Below are 9,693 nucleotides of genomic sequence, written 5' to 3'. Positions count from 1 at the left end.
TCTAGCTGTTAAGCTCAGATGATCCTCCCGCCTAGGCCTCCCAAAGCACTGGGATTACCGGTGTGAGCCGTTGCATCTGGCCACAAAAGACGGTTGTAATTAGTTCTGCCACAAAGTTTCTTTCTTCATCTGTTTTCTTAAACTAAGACACTAGCTGAGGGCTGGGTTTTATTTGGAAAAATCTGACCTCTTTCCCTTCTCCACTTTCCCAGTCACACTAATTCATTCCAAATAGGAGCAACCTTTCTCTTCTGTGTTCTCAGCCCTCCCCTCCACTGCCTCACAGTCAACATTGCCAGGTGGAGCTGGGCCAGGAAGGTGACCTTCAACTAGTGACTTCAAAGCTCCCCTCACCGAGTCCTAGCCGGCAGAGCTACTGCTCTGGCCCTAGGATCCAGAAGGCTGAGCCCAAGGGAGGGCTGCTTTTGGGCCCCCCAGAGTCTGAGACCTCTGTCAGAGGCCTGCTCTTGGGCCAGCTTGTGCCAGAAAAGACCCCTTATCCCTTTGACTCTGTTCAGAATTCTGTTGCTCCAAACACAAGTAGAGACCATGGAAGCCTCTGGCATTTGACTTTCCTGCCAGCCTGGTATTATCAGGTGTCTGGATCTCAATGTCCACACCTGTAAACTGGAAGACTGGACCCCTGAAGACCCTTCTGGTTCAAACAATGAGACTTATGTATGTCAGCCACCCACACCACCACCTCTGAAATGGTGGTAATGAAATTACTGCCCTCCTCCCCCCACCAAGGACTTGCCCCTTCCTCTGCATGGTGGACTGGCATCTCAGAGGCCTGGCCAGAGGCAGCACTGTAGGTGTGTTCCAGAGTCTGGCCTTTACCTGCTGAGGGATCAGAGAGGGAGCACTTGTGTTCCTTGTAAGCACAGCAGCAGCTGGAGGCAATTGAAGCAAAATCTTTAAACTGCCTCTAACTGCCTGCCTCCCAACCCCCAGCTCCATGCCAGCCTTTCCCATACAATCCCTGTTTGGTGAGGCAGCTGATGCCAGCTCCATTGGCTCATAGAGGTTACCACAATTGCTCAATGTCGCACTGCTGGGAAGTAGTAAAACTCCAGTTCAAATCAATTCCAATCCTGTTTTTTTGGTTTTTTGTTTTTTTGGGTTTTTTTTTTCTAAGACAGGGTCTTACTCTGTTGCCCAGGCAGGAGTGCAATGGCGTGATCACGGCTCCCTGCAGCCTCAACCTCCCGGGCTCAAGTGATCCTCCCACCTTAGCCTCCTGAGTAGCTTGGACTACAAGAACATGCCACTATCACCATGCCTGGCTAATTTTTTTTCTATTACTTTTTTAAGGAGAAAGAGGGAGAAACTACAGCCCCTATTTATTGTGCTGGTCTGGAATTCCTGGTGATGGTAACTATTGGCCCTGAAAGCTGCTGCAGAGAAAGATGGTGTTTAAAGGAAAGGGGCTCAGATCCTCCGTTGGGGTCAGTGGAATTGAAAATTTCCACCCTTCCACATTTTCAATCAAACCCTAATTTGTCGTTGAATTTAGGTCATGTGCAAGTTCCCTGTGGAGGCACAAAAATTTGTATTACTCCGTCCCTACCCGCTGGGAGCCGGACACACATGTATACAATCACCATAAATGCAGGCACAAGAGGAAAGTGTCTGCTGGGTGTGGTGGCTCACGCCTGTAATACCAGCACTTTGGGAGGCCAAGGCAGGAGGATCCCTTGAACTCAGGAGTTTGAGACCAGCTTGGGCAGCAGAGTGAGACCTTAATCTCTATTTAAAAAAAAAAGAGAGAGAGAAAGAAGGTGTCCCAAGAGGAGTGTAGATGACACTTGAAGCATCTGGCAAGGAGAAAAACACCTCGGGTGCAGGAGCCCCTGGAGAGCCTGGGGAAGGAGCATCCATCTAGCTGCCTCTTCAAAGAGCTCTAAGGTCTGGGGGGACGCTGGACAGGACAGCTGGGAGTGGTCAGGGACTCACATTTCTTTTTCTTTTTTCTTTGGAGACAGAGTCTTGCTCTGTTGCCCAGGCTGGCGTGCAATGGTGGGATCTCGGCTCTTTGCAACCTCTGCCTCCCAGGTTCAAGCAATTCTCCTGTCTCAGCCTCTCAAGTAGCTAGGATTACAGGTACGCACCACCACGCCCAACTAATTTTTGTATTTTGAGTAGAGACGGGGGTTTCACCATGTTGGCCAGGCTGGTCTTGAACTCCTGACTTCAGGTGATCAGCCCGCTTTGGCCTCCCAAAATGCTGGGATTACAGGCATGAGCCACCGTGCCCAGCCTCCTTTTTTTTTTTTGAGATAGGCTGGAGTGCAGCAGTGTGATCTCGGCTCATTGCAACCTCCGCCTCCCAGGTTCAAGTGATTCTCTTGCTTCAGTCTCCCAAGTAGCTGGAATTACAGGCACAAGCCACTGCGCCAGCCTTTTTCTTTCTTTTCTTTCTTTTTTTTGAGACAGGGTCTCACTCTGTTGCCCATGCTGGAGTGCAATGGTGCAGTGGTGCAATCTCAGCTCACTGCAGCCTCGACCTCCCGGGCTCAAGTGATTCTCCCACCTCAGTTTCCTGAGTAGCTGGGACTACAGGTGCATGCCTGGCTAATTTTTGTATTTTATGTAGAGACAGGGTTTCGGCATGTTTCCCAGGCTGTTCTGGAACTCCTGGGCTCAAGTGATCCTCCCACCTTGGCCTCCCAAAGTGCTGGCATTACAGGAGTGAATCCCGCGGGTACTCACATTTCATCCAGCCAACACTCCAGGACATTCATTTTGTGGTGTGCAATAGACAGACGGTAACATCTGGCAACAGTGGTGAGAGGGTATTGGGATCGAGCCTGGGGAAGGGAGACGAGTTCCTGAGCCAGGGACAGGCCTGACACAGGGTGCTGGCGGAATCCCCAAGAGAGGCAGGACTCCAGAGATGGTGTAGAAGAGATAGAATCAGCAGGAATTGTAGCTGGTTGGACAAGGGGCATGGCCGGGGGAGGAGTCAGAGTGACTCAGACTTCCATCCCTGGGGCTGGAAGAATGGCACAGCCATTATTAGAAATTGGAGAATAGGAGGAGGAGAGAGTTGTGGGAGAGGTGTTGACAGCAGAGCTATTTATGGTCATCTCCAAAGTTATTTCCCTGCCAGCTGTCTGTGTCCCCTCCCCCACCCAATCTGCCCTACCTGCTGCTTCCAGCACTGTCCTCCTAAAGCCCAATCCTGAGCAGCTACTCCACAGCTCAGATACCCACAGGAGCTTCCCACGCCATACACAATCAACTCTGAACAGCTTCTAACAGTCCATGGCCTCCACCTCCCTCTCCTCTCTTCTCTTCTGCTATTTCCCCCTCCCTAGGATCCCTAAATGTAACATTCTCCTGAATTGTCACTGCCTCTGTGCCCTTGCATTGTGCCCTCACTCCACCAAACAGGTTCTCTACTGCCCACAGCCGGACCCAACTCACACACTTGGTGGCTGCTATGGACTGAATTTTTTTTCTTTCTTTCTTTTTTTTTTTTTTTAGATGGAGTCTCACTCTGTCACCCAGTCTGGAGTACAGTGACATGATCTCAGCTCACTGTGACCTCCACCTCCCAGGTTCAAGCAATTCTCCTGCCTCAGCCTCCTGAGTAGCTGAGATTACAGGTGTGCACCACCATGCCCAGGTAGTTTTTTTTTTTTTTTTTTTTTTGAGATGAAGTCTTGCTCTGTCGCCAGGTTGGAGTGCAGTGGCATGATCTCGACTCACTGCAACCTCTGCCTCCCAGCTTCAAGTGATTCTCCTGCCTCAGCCTCCTGAGTAGCTGGGACTACAGGCACCTGCCACCACACCCAGCTAATTTTTGTGTTTTTAGTAGAGATGGGATTTCACCATGTTGATCAGGCTGGTTTTGAACTCCTAAAGTGCTTCGGCCACCTCTACCTCCTAAAGTGCTGAGATTACAGGTGTGAGCCACTGTACCCAGCCAATTCTGTTTTTTAAGCCACCCAATCTGTGATATTTTTGTTATAGCATCCTGAACTAAGACAATGGCCAAGTCCAAGCCCACCTTCACAAGCCTGCACTGAGGGTAGGGTGCTACAGGGACAACAGCATTCATTTACCTGAGTCATCATGTAGGGTATCCAACCCCCCAGACCCCTCCAATAAAAGAGCACAAAATCTATTCTGATTTTAGCTTTGGAAAGTGGACATCAATGGGGTTGAGAAGCAAATTTGAAAGATTTTGAAATACTATTTAATTTCTTGAAATGTTCTCTCATTGCTTAAGTTAATCCTAAAAAATACTAATATTCTTAAAAATTCCTGATATTAATAAAACTAGGGAGCCAAGAGCCTTTTGCAGTGGCATGCACCTGTAATCCCAGCTACTGGGGAGGCTGAGGCAGGAGGATTGCTTGAGCCCAGGAGTTTGAGGCCAGCCTAAGCAACATAGCTTAATCCAGTTAAAAACCAGAGAGCCAGAGTTGGGGCCACAGGAAATGATTAAAAGCCATTAAAAAGAACCAGGTGCTGGCCAGGAGTGGTGGCTCATGCCTGTAATCCCAGCACTTTAGGAGGCCGAGATGGGTGGATCACGAGGTCAAGAGATCAAGACCACCCTGGCCAACATGGTAAAACCCCATCTCTACTGAAAAAAAAAAAAAAGAAAATTAGCCAGGTGTGGTGGTGGCACCTGTAGTCCCAGCTACTTGGGAGGCTAAGGCAGGAGAATCACTTGAACCTGGGAGGCGGAGGTTGCAGTGAGCCGAGATTGCTCCACTGCACTCCATCCAGCCTGTTGACAGAGCAAGACTCCATCTCAAAAAAAAAAAAAAAGAACCTGTTGCAACATTATCATATTGCAGCAGATTCCTAGAGTATACAGATTTCATCCAATTTGCAGAGATAATTTGTATGATTCAAGGTCTCATTGCCTGGGCAAGTCAGTAGTTAACCTCTCTGAGCCTCAGTTTCCTCATCTGCAAAATGTGGATAATAACAGCACCTACTCCTAGGGTAATTCTGAGAATTAAATGAACTCATGCAAATAAAATGCTTAGAATGGTACCTGGCACACATTGAGGGGATCTGCTGCTAGTGGTGTTAATATTATCAGATCATTCATGTCTTATGATGCACCAGTTTTTATTGTTGTTGGTTTTGTTTTGTTTTGAGACAGAGTCTTGCTCTGTCACCCAGGCTGGAGTGCAATGGCGTGCTCTCGGCTCACTGCAACCTCCACCTCCCAGGTTCAACCAATTCTCCTGTCTCAGCCTCCGGAGTAGCTGGGATTATAGGCATGTGCCACTATGCCTGGCTAAGTTTTTGTAAATTTTTTTTATGGGGTTTAGCCATGTTGGCCAGGCTGGTTTTGAACTCCTGACCTCAAATGATCCACCCGCCTTGGCCTCCCAAAGTGCTGAGATTACAGGTGTGAGCCACTGTACCTGGCCTACATGGCACCAGTTTACTGAGCCCCTGTGACATGCCAGTCCTAACCAAGGGATGGACAAGAGGGCATGTTCCTTTCCTGAGAGGACCTCAGTCCACTGAGAAACATGGGAAATGAATGTGTCAACAGATATTTCAAAACAGTGGATTAGCCAGGGATGATGGCTCATGCCTGTAATCCCAGCATTAAAGGAGGTCAAGAAGGGAGGATCGTTTAAGGCCAGGAGGTTGACACCGCAGCCATATTTGTGTCACCACCCTCCAGCATAGGTGGCAAAATAAGGCCCTGTCTCAAACAAGAAGAAGAAAGAATGAAAGAGAGAGAGAGGGGAGAGGGAGGGACGGAGGGAGGAAGGAGGAAAGGAAGGAAGGAAGGAAGGAAGGAAGGAAGGAAGGAAGGAAGGAAGGAAGGAAGGAAGGAAAAGGGGAAGGAGAAGGGGAAGGAAATGTAATGGTGGTTACATGTTATTACATTGTCACAACCCCCTAGAACTGTATAACACAATGAACCTTAACGTAAACTATGGACTATAGTTAATAATATATATCAATGTTTTTTCATCAATTGTAATAAGTATAACATGGGTAAAATATTAATAGGAGAGACTATGAAGGATGGGCTAGGGTAGTAGGATGGGTATTTGGAACTCTGTATTATTTTGCTCAATTAGTCTGTAAATCTAAAGTGTACTATTAATAAAAAACAAAATATTAATTATTTTTTATACTTTTTTTCAAAAGGCATTAACAATAATCTAATGGTGCAGGGCATTCCTTTTGAGCGAGGAAAGAAGAAGGTAAAATGATTTAAATAGTTATCCTTGTGAGATTTTGATTTGTGGTATGTTTATGAAGTGTTGGACAACGGGTGAGGGTGTTGGATTTGAGACATAGAATGAGGCCAGGCATGGTGGCTCACACCTGAAATCCCAGCACTTTGGGAGGCCAAGGTGGGAGGATTGGTTGAGGCCAGGTGTTTGAGACCAGCCTGGGCAACACAGCAAGATCCCACCTCTAAAAACAATAATAATTTAATTTAATGTAATGTAAAAAAATAAAAAGAATGGGCCGGGTGCGGTGGCTCATGCCTATAATCCCAGCACTTTGGGAGGCTGAGGCAGGTGGATCACCTGAGGTCAGGAGTTCGAGACCAGCCTGGCCAACATGGCGAAACCCTATCTCTACTGAAAGTACAAAAATTAGCTGGGTGTGGAGGCAGGCAACTGTAGTCCCAGCTACTCGGGAGGCTGAGGTAGGAGAATCGCTTGAACCCGGGAGGCAGAGGTTGCAATGAGCCAAGACTGCACCACTGTACTCCAACCTGGGCAAAAGAGTGAAACTCTGTCTCAAAAAATAATAAAAATAACAAAAAATAAAAATAAATTATTTAATTAAAAGAATGGAATAAAACATAAGGAAGACATCAAAAAAATAAAAAAAATGAGGTAGGTCAATATTTGTTGACATCAAAAGATGTTCTGAGTGCCAGGTGTGATGGCTAACACCTGTAATCCCAGCACTTTGGGAGGCTGAGGAGGGTAGATTGCTTGAGTCCAGGAGTTTGAGACCAGCCTGGGCAAAATGGTGAAACCTAGTCTCTACAAAAAATACAGAAATTAGCTGGGCATGGTGGAATGCACCTGTGGTCTCAGCTACTCGGGAGACTGAGGTGAGAGGATTGCTTGAACTCAGAGGCAGAGGTAGTAGTGAGCTGAGATCACACCATTGCACTACAGCCTGGGTGACAGAGTGAGAGAATGAGACCCTGTCTCAAAAAAAAAAAAAAAAAAAAAAAAAAGTTATATGATATAATACATAAAAGGAGAAAATTGCAGAGAAGTAACCATATGTACACACACACATGCGTGAAAAATTGAAGACACTTAAGCCAAAGAGTATGAGGGAGGGGTGGGATTACGCAGGACTCTCAATTTCTACTTTATACAGTTCTGTGGGGTTTGAATGTCATGTAACAAGCATCTATTACCTTTATAACCAGAAAAAAAAATTGAGATATATATTGTTTATTTTAAAAACAAACAGACACAGCCAGTCTCAGTATCACATGCCTGTAATTCCAGCTACTCAGGAAGTGGGAGGATTACCTGAGCCTGGGAGGCAGAGGTTGCAGTGAGCCGAGATCATACCACTGCACTCCAGCCTGGGCAACAGAGTGAGCCACTGTCTCAAAAAAAAAAAGATTTAAATGTAATACAGTACAAAATACTCATTATTTCAAATTCTACCTTGCAAGTAACTTTTAAGAAACTATCACTCGGCCGGGCGCGGTGGCTCAAGCCTGTAATCCCAGCACTTTGGGAGGCCGAGATGGGAGGATCACGAGGTCAGGAGATCGAGACCATCCTGGCTAACACGGTGAAACCCCATCTCTACTAAAAAATACAAAAAACTAGCCGGGCGACGTGGCGGGCGGCTGTAGTCCCAGCTACTTGGGAGGCTGAGGCAGGAGAAAGGCATAAACCCAGGAGGCGGGGCTTGCAGTGAGCTGAGATCAGGCCATTGCACTCCAGCCTGGGCGGCAGAGCGAGACTCCGTCTCAAAAAAAAAAAAAAAAAAAAAAAAAAAGAAACTATCACTCGTGCATTTTGTTACAGAAAATGAGTGCAGTCAGTTCTCTGTAACCAAAGGGGTCTGCATCCGTGGATTCAACTAACCATGCATGAAGAATATTCAGACAAAATATTGCTTCTGTATTGAACATGTACAGACTCTTTTTCTTATCATTTTTCCTAAACAATATAGTATAACAACTATACAGCTATTTACATTGTATTACATATTATAAATAATCTAGAGATAATTTAAAGTATACAGACAGGGCTGGGTGAGGTGGCTGATGCCTGTAATCCCAGCACTTTGGGAGGCCGAGGTGGGCGGATCACCTGAGGTCGGGAGTTTAACACCAGCCTGGCCAACATGGTGAAACCCCATCTCTACAAAAATACAAAAATTAGCCAGGCGTGATGGCGTGTGCCTGTAATTCCAGCTCCTCGGGAGGCTGAGGCGGGAGAATCACTTGAACCCAGGAGGCGGAGGTTGCAGTGAGCTGAGATCCTGCCACTGCACTCCAGCCTGGGCGACAGAGCAAGACTCCGTCTCTAAATAAATAAATAAATAAATAAAAGTATACATACAGATATTTGTTGGTCATATGTAAGTACTACACTATTTTATATCAGGGACTTGAGCATCCTGAGATTTTGGTATCCACAGGAGGTTCTGGATGAATCCTCTATGGATACCAAGGGACGGTTGTATCCTCAATATCTGAAAAAACTATGAAAATACTCCCCCCGCCCGCGTCCTTTTACAGCTGTGTGAGGATGGGTTTTCTTCATATGCTTCAACCCAAACAACATAACAGCAACATGAATGCAGAAGCAGCTATGAGAATCCAGCTACTTTCATTAGTCAGATATTGAGAGAATTGCAAAAATGTAAACAATGCAGTTCTTCTCATGAAGTTTTTTTGGAAACTGGTTATTTTAAAATAAATAAATATTTCTTTGTTTGTTTGTTTGTTTGTTTGTTTGTTTTGAGACGGAGTCTCCCTCTGTTGCCAGGCTGGAGTGCAATGGCGCGATCTCGACTCACTGCAACCTCTGTCTCCCGGGTTCAAGCAATTCTCCTACCTCAGCCTCCCGAGTAGCTGGGACTATAGGCATGTCCCACCACGCCCTGCTAATTTTTATATTTTTAGTAAAGACAGGGTTTCACTATGTTGGCCAGGATGGTCTTGATCTCCTGACCTTGTGATCTGCCCGCCTCAGCCTCCCAAAGTTCTGGGATTACAGGCGTGAGCCACCGCGCCCAGCCTAAATAAATATTTCTAAAACATATTCAATTTTAACTTTTAACTTAGTAAATATGGTTATATATAACCCATAAATGCAAAAGCTCTTTGGAATCCTCAAAAGCAGTGTATGTAAAAGGATGCCAATAAGACCACCTCTGCAAAACTTATAACGGTGAGAGAAATGCAATATAACTGACTTCATCTTGCTTCTAACCTCACAAGCTAACTGCCCTTGCTCATTCCCGGGCATAAGCCAAGCTAACTATGGGAAGAATTTTGTTTATAGTTTAACCTTAAAGCAAGGATTAGCCTGGCGCAGTGACTCAGGCCTGTAATCTAAGCACTTTGGGAGGCCGAGGCTGGAGGATCACTTGAGGCCAGGGGTTTGAGACCAGCCTGGGCAACAGAGTGAGACCCTGTTTCTACAAAAAAAAAAAAAGGAGAGAGAGAGAAAAGAAAGAAAAGAAAAGAAGGAT

The sequence above is a fragment of the Rhinopithecus bieti genome, unplaced genomic scaffold, assembly GCF_001698545.2.
Source record: "Rhinopithecus bieti isolate Rb0 unplaced genomic scaffold, ASM169854v2 scaffold_57534, whole genome shotgun sequence".
In the NCBI taxonomy this organism is placed as follows: Eukaryota; Metazoa; Chordata; class Mammalia; order Primates; family Cercopithecidae; genus Rhinopithecus; species Rhinopithecus bieti.
The sequence above is the reverse complement of the archived record's forward strand: the minus strand, read 5'-3'. Positions refer to the sequence as shown.